This window comes from Artemia franciscana, chromosome 2 (assembly GCF_032884065.1).
Source record: "Artemia franciscana chromosome 2, ASM3288406v1, whole genome shotgun sequence".
NCBI classification, from domain to species: domain Eukaryota; kingdom Metazoa; phylum Arthropoda; class Branchiopoda; order Anostraca; family Artemiidae; genus Artemia; species Artemia franciscana.
Window position 1 is genome coordinate 14,085,260 of NC_088864.1, and position 13,551 is coordinate 14,098,810.

The 13,551-nt window shown below is 35.1% G+C and overlaps 1 protein-coding gene across 7 annotated transcripts in view; it reads left to right on the plus strand.

The window, feature by feature from the left end:
- The first annotated feature begins 1,195 nt into the window (after nt 1-1,195).
- The window catches only part of LOC136037581 (FHF complex subunit HOOK-interacting protein 1B-like), a 90,979-nt gene continuing 78,623 nt past the window's right edge, over nt 1,196-13,551 (plus strand). For 2 of the 7 annotated variants that reach the window (XM_065720333.1, XM_065720310.1), the window contains exon 1: nt 1,196-1,258. The gene's annotated coding sequence lies outside the window, so the exon portion shown is untranslated. Of the gene's footprint in view, nt 1,283-1,351; nt 1,459-13,551 lie in introns of those variants that run through there. The other 5 variants (XM_065720304.1, XM_065720327.1, XM_065720314.1 and 2 more) reach the window with 4 other exon arrangements.

The window sequence follows — 13,551 nt, forward strand, 5'->3', positions numbered from 1 at the left end:
CTGGATTTCCTTGACTGTTTTCCCTTAGAATTTACAGGAAAGCTGTAGTAAGGCGACGGTTTCCAGGTTTCTTTTAAAAATTTAAGATAATATAGGATCTATTCAACAAAGAAATGTCGGTATTGGATTTTACTCATATACAAATTAATTTTATAATCTTAAATTGTAAATTTTTTGGACATTGCTTAAAGTCGAAAGCACTCATTAAAATTACTTACCTTTGATGTCGAAGGTAGGACAGATTGAACAAAAGCGCTGAAAGATGGTTCATCGTTTTTACCTCAACGCTAATCACAATGGTGGTCGGTGTTTAACCCCCCTTCCCCCTCCGGAAAATACCATCGTGGAAAACATCTCGACCTGGAAAATACCCTTCCCCCCGCGGAAAATACCCCCCCCCCGAAATATAATCCCCGCGGAAAATACTTTCTCTTGAAAATACACCCCGGTGGAAAATAAGCCTTTCAAAATTTCGTAATTTTATTTATTTTTTTTTAATTTTCCGTAAGGGGAAGGAATTTTGGTACTTGTGCATTATATGCCACTCATTCAGGTTCCCGCTGTGTAACACTCGAGAAAACAAACTGGTTTGTTTGTTCGTTTTTCTCAGCTTAGTACAAGACCAGACAAAGACCAATGGCAGAATAGATGGGAAATACATAATTTGGGCCATATGTTTGAACATAAGGGGGGAGAGGGTGAAGTATTTGGACAGTTTGAAGTCGGTCTCAACAAATAGATTAATTATACAAAAGAAAGAAAGTCGATTTGAAAAGAAAATATATGGAGCGCTATTTAAATCTGAAGCCAGGGTAATATTTAGATTAAGGTCAGGTCATGCAGGAATTCAGACATATAGAGCTCGTTTTTATAATGAAGATCCAAGATGTGTATTTTGTGGAAATGAGGAAACGGTAGAACATCTTTTATTCGAATGTGAAGGAACAGAAGATAGGAGGAAGGATATTAGACAATTTATTTGGGAAAAAAGAATTCGACAGAATAGTGATATGTGGAGTAGGCTTGAACAGTGACTGTGATGATGGACTTAAGCTGATATGCAAGTTTTCAAAGGATATTAATCGGATAAATCTTATATAAACAAAGTGGTATAGTGATTATAGTATAAAAAGCCTCCCGAGTCCTTGCTGCAAGCCATCTATTTCGATTTCAAATTCGATAGAATTCACGCAAAGTTGGTATTATGAGAAGAGGCCGAATAATCTTGTAAACAATTTGCAGAGAAATTGGATAGCAGGTTAAAAGATGTAATATAATTGAAGTAAACATAGTATAAATCTTCATTGCTTGCACGATATTTGACTTAGTGTTTCTGAAGTTCACTGTGTCTTCTGATCTGAAAAACAAAAATTCTTAAGCCTAACTCAATGGTGAATTTCCTATAAATTTATCTTCTGACACTAATGGTTCTTATATCTGGAATTGGGATGAAGCTAGGTAAAATTCTAGACAATCTTCAGTAAAATTCTAGTTTTGTGACTTCTTGCTATCTTGGAAAGGGGTTAGGTTAGGGAAATCAAACTTTCAGGGATGGGAATACAGGCTGGAGTAGGCCTATGTCCTGGTAAGGTATTTTGAAGTATCTACCTCCACTACTCCTCCCTCTTGTGGGTCCTGATCTTTAGAAGTATGTGTTTTATAAAAGTGAAACCTGGCAAAACAGATCTTCTACTTGAATGAAGTACAAAAAAATTGTTTTCAGCTTCACAACTTTGTTCAATCAAAAATTGTTTTCAGCTTCACAACTTTGCTCAATCCCAAATTTTAAGGTTTAAAAGATATGCAAATACATTTCCTAAATTTTGAAAAGAAAAACATTAATATGGCTCAGAATTCTACTCAAATGACAGGTATTGCATTTTGAGAACTAATGGCAGAGAAAAAGCAACTGGTAACTGAAAATTAAGGTTAAATGTTTTTTTACCTTAAATTGCAGCTTGGAGCAATATAAGGATTTTTCCTTGTAGAAACTACAGAGTTGATAACACATGACATGTAGTTGAATACATACACTTGACTAGTGGTTTGATGTTGCTGATTCAAGTGCTTCCCAGTTATACTTCCATTCTTTTTTTGACCATTTTGTTGTCAAGATGGTTCTTAAAGCTGTCTGTGGTTTGAGCAGCAATGGTATCTGACAGTAATTTGTTCCAGAGGTTGGCAACATGGTTGGTAAGAAAATGGGTGCATTGCTGCTTTGAGGAGAAATGCCTGGATAACTTCAAGTTATGTCCCCTTGTACAAGAATCCTGAGATGCCAGAGGAAGAAGACCAGGAACTGCCTTTGAATTAATAAGTTTATGAATCAGAATGGCATCACCCTGTCTTCTTCTATAAACCAGAGTTGGGAATTTCAGCTTGCATAGCCTTGTAGGGTAAGGGAGCTCATGCAGTCCACTCACCATCTTAGTGGCCCTTCTCTAGACATCTTCAAGAATTTTAGCATCTTTTTTGAAAAAGGGGGATGCAAGGACCATGCCTGTCTCAAGCCTTGGCCAAACAAGTCCTTTATACAAAAGGTTCAGAGTTTTAGGAGAACAGGAGGAAATAGTTCTTTTTATGAGCCCTAGTGATGAGCTAGCTGATGCTGCTGCCTTCTTTGCATGAGTGCTAAATTTAAGATCATTGTCAACAATTACTCCTAGGTCACATTCTTCCAACACTAGAGAAAGGAGCTGACCATAAAGAGAGTAAGTTGTATTGATATTCTTGTGCCCAAAGTGTAAAACATGATATTTTGACACATTGAAAGTGAGTAGCCAAGATTTTGCCCACACGCTAAGGAGATCAAGGTCATTTTGAAGTTGGGAAGTATCTTCAAGAGTGCTAGCTGGACCAATTACCTTAGAATCATCAGCATATAATGTCATCCTGCTTTTAAGCGCTAGAGGAGCATCATTCATGAAAATATTGAATGTGGTGGGGCCAAGAACACTACCCTGTGGAACCCCACTGATAACATTCTGAGAGGAGGATAGAATAGGATTGCCATCTGCATCAAACAGTCTGACATGCTGAACAAGATTCCTCAAGTAATCCAGTTTTGTCAAAATTTAAATAGGTATAGACTTGTCATGTAGGCAAATTTTAGGGCCCTCTAGAGGAAGAAGGAGTGGAACCCTCTTTGTACTTCTAAGCCTTAGAAATTTGGCTACTTGACAGCTATGCTCATTGAAATTTTGATAAAATAAAATATCCTAGGCCTATATCATAATTTTTACTTTTCAGTTTTTTTTTCTCTGCAGTTGGTTTTAAAAATACACTCTGTTATTGAAGAATATTTTTGAATCTGTATCAGTGTTTTTTTCCCCCTAAATTAAGGAAATGTTTTTCAGATCTTTGAAATCTCATAAATTGGGATTGAGCAATGTTGTGAAGCTGAAAATACTTAGCAGCCTAAAAGATCTATTTTTTAATGTCATGTTTGCAGTCCAAAAATTTTTAAAGGTCAGTGTCCTTTAGAGAGAGAAGTAGAGGTAGGTAGGCTACTTAAAAATACCTTACCAGGGCATACTTTAGTTTGTAGATGCTTCCCTGAAATTTTCCTAATCTAACCCCATTCCAAGATAGGAAATCATAGCTTGTCTAGAATTTTGTACAAAATTCTGATGATAGAGGTGTAGAATAGCAACTATTTGGAAGGAGACATGATAGAATAAAAACAGAGAATTTTTAGATTGCCAATCTAACATTGATTTTTATGGTTTTGTTTGCAGTTCAGATGATTTATCCCCAGCCCCTCTAATGGTTTCATGCAGCCTTAGGCTATATAAAATATTAACCAAAAATGATAAGTTTTTACTTTTTATATGAAGCAAGTGTCAATTAATCATATTTTCATCTTGTTTCCCGTTTTTGTCTTTTTATTGAGTAGTTTTGTATAGCATAGAGCAACATAAGACAATTAGAAGGGCTAAGGATGAATATTCAAAAATCTAAACAAAACCATAAAAATGAACATGGGCTAAAATCAGTATTCTAAAATTATACCTTTCTTTTTGTTCTAGCATGTTTCCTTCTGGAGATCTTCTATGCCAAAGCTTTACTTTTCTGATTCCAAATCCATGCTAAGTTTTTGGGCTGTCTCAGTTCATGGTTAATCAGAAAATTCACCAATTAAATTCAAATATTTTCAGTTCAATTGACAATAGAATCCTAGAGTCAAAGAACTGGTGATTCAATCTGAAATTGAAAAAAAAGATAGGTGCTAGATGAAATGCTTTTATGTAATCTTGAAAATAGTTGAGTTCAGTAGGCCTAGCCTCCATGAAACTTTTGGGAATTAACCTACAGCCAAGAATATATCAATGGAAAGTGTTTTCATATCTACTCTTTCCTTATAGCTAGGACTTAGGATTGTTGAGATGATAGGTCTATACATGTCTTCATCTTGATGTGAAAAATGTTTCACCTTGAGGTAGGCTAAATATACAGCCTAGACTACAAGATTTTATAACTGTCATAGTGGCAATATGTGCACACTAGTTGATTCTATTTTTATTTTTTTTTCTAAATATACTAATCAATTCACCTGCAAATATACTCCCTCCCCTGATGGCCCTGTATACAGTTGGTCCTTATTTCTCCATTGCATCAGTCTAGTTATCTGTTATCACATTAAATATATACAAGGGTATTAGCACACAGCTTGGCCTACTGAAAAGGAAAAAAAAACATCTGAAATCAACTTTAATAAATCATAAAATACTTGCTGATATCATTCCTAAAATGTTTCACTTTACCCCCATCCCTCTGTAATATGCAACTATAGGTATTGACTTAACAGGTCTACTCCACATAAGGCAACAAAGCACAATTTTATCCCCACACCTAAGACCTTAACATATATGAGAACTAGCATAAGACAGCAAAGCAACTTAAAGAAATGCCATTTGAGAAAGAAGGATAAGCCAGGTCATTATGAAAGAAATGTCAAAGCCCCAAAAATAAATCAAGGAATCCCACCAAACACCTGAGTCAAAATTTCACAACAAGATTTACCAAACAAAGTAAGTTGAACCCTAAGAAACTCTAGAGCTATGTATCTTGAAGAGACCTCACCCAGAGATCCATAAAATACCTAATAGCTATTGATAGAAATAAAGTCATTGGCACCCAAAGTTTAGTTGATCTTCTAAATGAGCAATTTGTATTAGTTTTCACTAATGAACCCAATAAGGTTCCCATTCCCAACCTAAAGCCCAACATCTAGAAGCAAAATGAGTTGTATTACTGTTACTGCATTTATGGTAAAAAAAAATGACATCAACAAGACTGCAGACAACATTTATCATCATCTGCTAAAAGAAGCTGCTCATAAAATCTCCCCTGTATTGGCTATACTTTTTCAATATTCCCTTGGTCATAAGCTCCCAATAAAACTAGCCTATATCACAGCTATCAAACAGTTTGTGGTAACAAACTGTAGTAAGGAGCGACCCAGCTCAATAGTAAACAAAACTCTAAAAAACGGAATTTTGATGCTAAAAGATACATCAAAAGAATTGAATTTTCATGCTGGTTCTAAATATACAAGTTTCATCAAATTTAATCTTTGTCATCAAAAGCTACAAGCCTGAGAAAATTTGCCTTATTTTGGAAAATAGGGGGAAACACCCCCTAAAAGTCGAATCTTAACAACAATCACACCATCCCATTCAGCATATCAGAAAACATTATAGCAAAAATATGAAGCTCCTATCTACAAAAATGTGGAATTTTGTATTTTTTGCCAGATGACAGATCATGGATGTGTGTTTATTTTTTTTTTTTTCCAGGGGTCATCATATCAACTAATTGGTCCTAGAATCTCGCAAGAGGGCTCATTCTAACGGAAATGAAAAGTTCTAATGCCCTTTTTAAGTGACCAAAAAAATTGGAGGGCACCTAGGCCCCCTCCCATGCTCATTTTTTCCCAAAGTCAATGGATCCAAATTTTGATATAGCCATTCTGTTTTGCATAGTCGAAAACCATAATAACTATGTCTTTGGAATGACTCACTCCCCCACAGTCCCTGGGGGAGGGGCTGCAAGTTACAAACTTTGACCAATGTTTACATACAGTAATGGTTATTGGGAAGTGTACAGACGTTTTCAGGGGGGATTTTTTTTGGTTTGGGGGTGGGGTTGAGGGGAGGGGGCTATGTGGGAGGATCTTCCCTTGGAGGAATATGTCACGGGGGAAGAGAAATTCAATGAAAAGGGCGCGGGATTTTCTAGCATTACTATAAAAAAAACAATGAAAAAATAAACACAAAAAAGTTTTTTCAACTGAAAGTAAGGAGTAGCATTAAAACTTAAAACGAACAGAGATTATTATGCACATGAGGGTTCTAAAAACTTTAGCATAAATAGCAAGGTATTTAGGAGGAGATAAATACCTTGCTCTTCATGCTAAAGTATTTTTAGTAATTTCAACTATTTATTCTATGGCCTTTCTGATTCAGGGTTCATTCTTAAAGAATTGGGACAAAACTTAAGATTTAGTGTAAAAGGCGAGGTATTAACGAGGGGACAAACCCCTCCGTATACATAATAAAAAATATAAGAATATAAAAGTTTGTTATGTTAGTTAATTCTTATGTTATGTATATTTTTTACTAATAAAAACGTTTGTTAAAAACTAAAAGTTCTAGTTGCCTTTTTAAGTAACCGAAAAATTGGAGGGAAAGCAGGCCTCCTTCCCCACCGCTTATTTCTCAAAATCGTCTGATCAAAACTAAGAGAAAGCCGTTTAGCCAAAAAAAAAAAAAAAAATTAATATGCAAATTTCATTTTAATAATTTATGTGTGGAGAACCAAAATCAAAAATGCATTAATTCAAAAACGTTCAGAACTTAAATAAAAAAAAAAATAGTTTTTTAAACTGAAAGTAAGGAGCAATATTAAAACGAACAGAAATTACTCCGTAAATGAAATGGGTTGTCCCTTCGCAATCCCTCGCTCTTTATACTAAAGTTTGACTCTTTGCCACAATTCTACTTTTTAAAACAATTCAAAACTTTACTGTAAAGAGCGAGGGATTGCAGAGGGGACAACCCATTTCATATACAGAGTAATTTCTGTTCGTTTTAAGTTTTAATATTGCTCCTAACTTTCAGTTTAAAAAACTATTTTTTTTTATTTAATCTGTAAAAAGGGGGATAGATCTAAAACACAAAATCATAGATCTATCAGCCTCATGTCTGCTGTTGCAAAAGTTTTTGATAGGATTGTTAATGATGCACTTCTTCAATACTTTGTTAATGAAATTATCTCCAACAGGAAGCATGTTTTTCCCCAGAAAAATCTGTTGAAACTTACCTTATAAATACCTAGCATGCTAAAAGTGGGATAGCATAGTAGCCATGTACTTGGCAGTTTTCATGGCCTGGTGAAATTCATTGGCAAGATTTTATCAGAAAATTCCAGTGCTTCCTCTATCCCCAAATTTGTCAGCAGCTTTTGAAATTTTGCTGAGCTCTGCTATTGGCTGGTTTTGAACGTTTTGCACACCTGTTAGATACTTATGAACAGGTCACCCAGTTTCTGGACAAATGCCATCCTGCTGTTTTGATTATTTTAGACCTAGCGAAAGCCTTTGACAAGGTCCTGCATATTTGGCTTTGTTTTAAGTTAACAGCAACAGGAATCAACCAAGAACTAGTAGATTGCTTAATGGACCTCCTGGCTGGTAGATCTTAGACTGTATGACTTTACAACAGATGGCAAATATACCTACTTGCAGCCTTGTAAAGTCCTAAGTTGTGTTCCCCCGGGAATGGTTCTTGGACTTGCATTGTTTCTCTTTTATATTAATGATATGATTCCCAAAGTCAGCAACCACTTTACCCTTTATGCTGATGATTCAAAACTATTTGGTGTATCTGACAAGTCTTCAATACAACCCAACCTTGATCACATACAGGCATGTACAGACAGGTGGCTTCTCCCTTTTAATATGTCAAAATGTGTCACCATTCATTTTGGTCACAATGATCTTCAGCACCATTTTACCATGAATTATAACCAGATATCATTCCCTATTCCTCTCCTAATTTGCACCAGTGGTAAAGAGCTTACAGTCACTATAGATAACCTTCTAAAGTTCAGTGAACACTGTACAACCTGTTTCCAGAGCAAATTCAAGCCTTAAATTTATTAAAAGAACACTTACTGGCCAATTATGTGGACTCTTCTTGAAGCTTTCTGACACAATTGTGAGACTGGTTTTTTACTTTGGGACCTGCCATGCTGGTTCTTTTTGCAAAAGTGAGAAGGTGAAGGTGTGGAAAGGACAGCCACCAAGTGCATCTCTGGACTTGGCAAGAAACCATATATAGAAAGGCTGTCTACTCTAAAATTCCCATCTTTGACCTTCCAACACAAGCACATGACATGTTACTAACATATAAATATGTTGTCTACCCCCAAAATAAACTCTTTACTCAGTTACCCTAAAAAAGGCAAATACAAGGTCTCTGAGAAGCTTCATAGATCCAGAGTTAATTGCAGAATCAGGCATGACTCTTTTTTAGCCAAAGGGTCATCAATGATTGGGATTGTTTAAGTGAAGAGACCATGTCTTCAACATCAGCCGAAATTTTCAAAAGGAGATTTGAAAAAGAATAGAAGGCCAAAGCTTCAAGATACAACTGGAGTTGCCTATCCTCTGTGTCTCATAAATAGCAATTAGTATGTATGCATATATATATATATATAAAGGAGTTGGGCTAGGATGCTGATGCTGCTTGTTATACCCAACCAAAACTTCTTATGTTATACCTCTTACCAAAAGTTGATGTTGTGCTTTGGTGTCCATCTAAACCACAGAAGAATGGTCCATTTTATCATACCTATCTGTGGACACTCTTACAAGTGAGCTTAAATTGCATCTACTTGCACTCTTCTAGTCAGAAGGCATGTCAGTGGGCTCTAAATGCAATCATAATCCTCTTTCTTATATTTTGTGGAAGTGTTTTAACTACCATTTCAAACAGTTTGTGGTAACGAATTGTAGTAAGGAGTGACCCGGCTCAATAGTAAACGAAAATCTAAAAAACGGAATTTTGGGGCTAAAAGATACATCAAAAGAATCGAATTTTCATGCTGATTCTAAATATATAAGTTTCATCAAATTTAATCTTTGTCATCAAAAGTTACAAGCCTGAGAAAATTTGCCTTATTTTGGAAAATAGGGGGAAACATCCCCTAAAAGTCAAATAATCTTAACGAAAATCACACCATCGCATTCAGCATATCAGAGAACCTTATAGCAAAAATTTCAAGCTCCTATCTACAAAAATGTGGAATTTCGTATTTTTTGCCTGAAGATTCAGACAAAACTTAAGATTCAGTGTAAAGAACGAGGTATTAACGAGGGGACAAACCCCCTCATATACATAATAAAAAATATTAGAATATAAAAGTTTGTTACGTAATTAATTCTTAAGTTACGTATATTTTTTACTAATAAAAACGTTCGTTAAAAATTAAAAGTTCTAGTTGCCTTTTTAAGTAACCAAAAAATTGGAGGGCATCTAGGCTTCCTTCCCCACCCCTTACTTCTCAAAATCGTCTGATCAAAACTAAGAGAAAGCCATTTATCCAAAAAAGAATTAATATGAAAATTTCATTTTGATAGTTTATGTGCGGAGAGCCAAAATCAAAAATGCATTAATTCAAAAACGTTCAGAAATTAAATAAAAAAACTAGTCTAAATTAAAACGAACAGAATTTACTCCGTATATGAATTGGGTTGTCCGCTCTGCAATCCCTCGCTCTTTACACTAATGTTTTTAATTGTTTTAAAAAGCAGAATTGTGGCAAAGAGTCAAACTTTAGCGTAAAGAGCGAGGGATTGCGGAGGGGACAACCCATTTCCTATACGGAGTAATTTCTGTTCGTTTTAAGTTTTAATGTCGCTCCTTACTTTCAATTTAAAAAAATAGTTTTTTTATTTAATCAAACAGTTCGTGGTTACGAACTGTAGTAAGGAGCGACCCGGCTCAATAGTAAACGAAACTCTAAAACGCGGAATTTCGATACTAAAAGATATATCAAAAGAATCGGATTTTTATGCTGATTTTAAATATATAAATTTCATCAAATTTAATCTTTGTCATCAAAAGTTACGAGCCTGAGAATATTTGTCTTATTTTGGAAAATAGGGGGTAACACCCCCTAAAAGTCATAGGATTTTAACGAAAATTACACCATCGGATTCAGCGTATCAGAGAACCCTACAGAAAAAATTCCAAGGTCCAATCTACAAAAATGTGGAATTTCGTATTTTTTGCCCGAAGACAAATCACGGGTGCGTGTTTATTTGTTTTTTTTTTTTTTTTTTTTTTTTTTTTCCCAGGGGTCATCGTATCGACCAAGTGGTCCTAGAGTGTTGCAAGAGGGCTCATTCTAACGGAAATGAAAAGTTCTAGTGCCCTTTTTAAGTGACCAAAAAAATTGGAGGGCACCTAGGCCCCCTCCCACGCTCATTTTTTTCCCAAAGTCAACGGATCAAAATTTTGAGATAGCCATTTTGTTCCGCATAGTCGAAAACCATAATAACTATGTCTTTGGGGATGACTTACCCCCCACAGTCCCTGGGGGAGGGGCTGCAAGTTACAAACTTTGACCAATGTTTACATACAGTAATGGTTACTGGGAAGTGTACCGACGTTATCAGGGGGATTTTTTTGGTTTGGGTGTGGGGTTCAGGGGAGGGGGCTATATGGGAGGATCTTTCCTTGGAGGAGTATTTCATGGGGGAAGAGAAATTCAATGAAAAGGGTGCAGGACTTTCTAGCATTACTATAAAAAAAAACAATGAAAATATAAACATGAAAAAGTTTTTTCAATTGAAAGTAAGGAGAAGCATTAAAACTTAAAACGAACAGAGATTATTACGCATATGAAGGGTTCTAAAAATACTTTAGCATAAAGAGCGAGGTATTTAGGAGGAGATAAATACTTTGGTCTTTATGCTAAAAATTTTTAAAATAATTTCAACTATTTATTCTACGGCCTTTCTGATTCAGGTGTCATTCTTAAAGAATTGGGATAAAACGTAACGTAAGTTATGTACGTTTGTTACGTAATTTAATTCTTAAGTTACGTTTTTTTTTACTAATAAAAACGTTCGTTAAAAATTAAAAGATCTAGTTGCCTTTTTGAGTAACCGAAAAATTGGAGGGCAACTAGACCTCCTTCCCCACCCCTTATTTCTCAAAATCGTCTGATCAAAACTAAGAGAAAGCCATTTAGCCAAAAAAAGAATTAATATGCAAGTTTCATTTTAGTAATTTATGTACGGAGAGCCAAAATCAGACATGCATTAATTCAAAAACTTTCAGAAATTAAATTAAAAAAAAACAAGTTTTTTTAAATGAAAGTAAGGAGCGACATTAAAACTTAAAACGAACAGAAATTACTCCGTAAATGAAAGGGGCTTTTCCTCCTCGACACCCCGCTCCTTGCGCTAAAGTTTGATTCTTTCTCGCAACTCTACTTTTTAAAACAATAAAAAACTTTAGCGTAAGGAGCGGGGTGTCGAGGAGGAAAAGCCCCTTTCATATACGGAGTAATTTCTGTTCGTTTTAAGTTTTAATGTCGCTCCTTACTTTCATTTAAAAAAACTTGTTTTTTTTTATTTAATCAACAACAAAGCCAAACAGATCAAACATTGGACATTATTTTTCTCTAAAGTGCAAATTAAGGTAATTAATTATGGAACTAAGGAAAACAATTCTTGCTACATATTATGCACAAAAAATGTAGTTGAAAGGTTCTCTGTGTGTAAGCCACTTTCACCACCCTGCCCCTTAATATACAAATGTATAGGCCACCCATAAATTGAAGCAACATTGATAAAATCAAGAGACCTAAAAATGTATGGGAAATATATAACTTGGTGGTATATATTTGTACTTTGGAGGTATGTACATGTGGTGAAAATGGTTTATGCCTAGGGAATATGAGTCCCATATATAGTATTACTACATATTTAATAATGTATTGCCTTAATTTGCACTTTGAAAGAAAATTTTAAATTAAATTTAAATTAAATATATAATATTGTATCGCCTTAATTTGCACTTTGAAACAAAATAAGGTCCAATGCTGGATCTGTTTAGCTCTGTTGTTGAGATGGCAACTATTTACACACTTTTAATAACTAAAAAAACAACAACAAAATCCAGTACAGACCCCTTTTGACTAAAAGAATGCTGGATAGATGCAATTTAAGCCTACATGGTAATGGTGGCCATAGACAGATATGATCCCGAGATTATTCTTCTGTGGTTTATTATTCAAACTGGCTGTGGATATGGCCATTACAGAATGTTTGTGTAACTTTAGAAGGTTGTTTACAGTGACTCCTATGTCCTTACCACTGGTGTAAAATGGGAGTAGAATTGGGTCTGCTGCTCTTTCATAGTGTACTGGTGCTAAAGATGGCTGTGGCTAAAATAAATGGTGACAGATTTAGTTATGGTAAATGAGAGATGCTACCTAGTGTTATAAAATAACTGTAAAATAAAAACTTGGTTAGTAAAACTACTAGGGATGTTAAAATTGGTGTTTTAGAGTTGCCCTGTAGCTGCAACACCAGTTGAGCATTTCTTTTTAATGATTATTCTCAGATTTTAATGAAATGTTTTGATGATTCTGATTTTCCTTTGCCTAAAAAAGGTAATGCCCCTTCATCTAGAGTTTCATCAATTTAATCAACAGTCTAGTTTATCTCTTTGGTAATCTTGTGCCTAGAGTAATACCTCAGCACTTGGACAGCGCCTGATGTTAGACATCCATTTTGTAAAAAAAAAGAAGAAAATACTATTATTTGTGAGTAAAATCATATTAGCAACCCTAATAGCCTTGCATATTTAAATAACTGCATTCAGCCACTTTTCTCATATCATACAATGTTATTTTTCATTTATTTATAAAAGCACCAAATACAACTAAAAGTGGTTTGTAAAAGACTGTCTTCAACAGGATCTGCTGGCAAATCGAGCTCCTCTCATTCAGACTGATTCATATGACTGTCCTGAAGCCCCCCCCCAACAAAATTCATGGATGTGACCTGAGGATTATGTATTTATTTCCATGCCCAAGCCCCCCTTTTTTTTCTCCCTCAGAACTGATACTGTATTTATCTGAAGACCGTTTTGGAACAACTGCTGGAACACGAGGACTGTTAAACTAGAATAAGAATTTCTTAAAGATGATGTTGGCAGTAAGAACACGTTTGGTAGCATTTGGTTTAAAAGCATGCTAACTCTTAGAAAAGGACATAGGAACTTTTTATTTCTAATTGACTGAGCCCTCTCCCAAATTTATTCAACCGCCGCTTCCACATGAAGTGCCTCTGGGAAAAAATAAATGAACAAATGTTAATACTTTTTACCCTTATGGGTCTTCAGTATAGGCAATGCTATACAATTGCCTCAGGAGAGTAAAAATTTCTACTTTTCTTCTACTAAAGATCCAAAATTAACCTGGGAAAAAATGGGGGGATTTCTACAGGGGAGGGGGGCGAATTCTTCATGG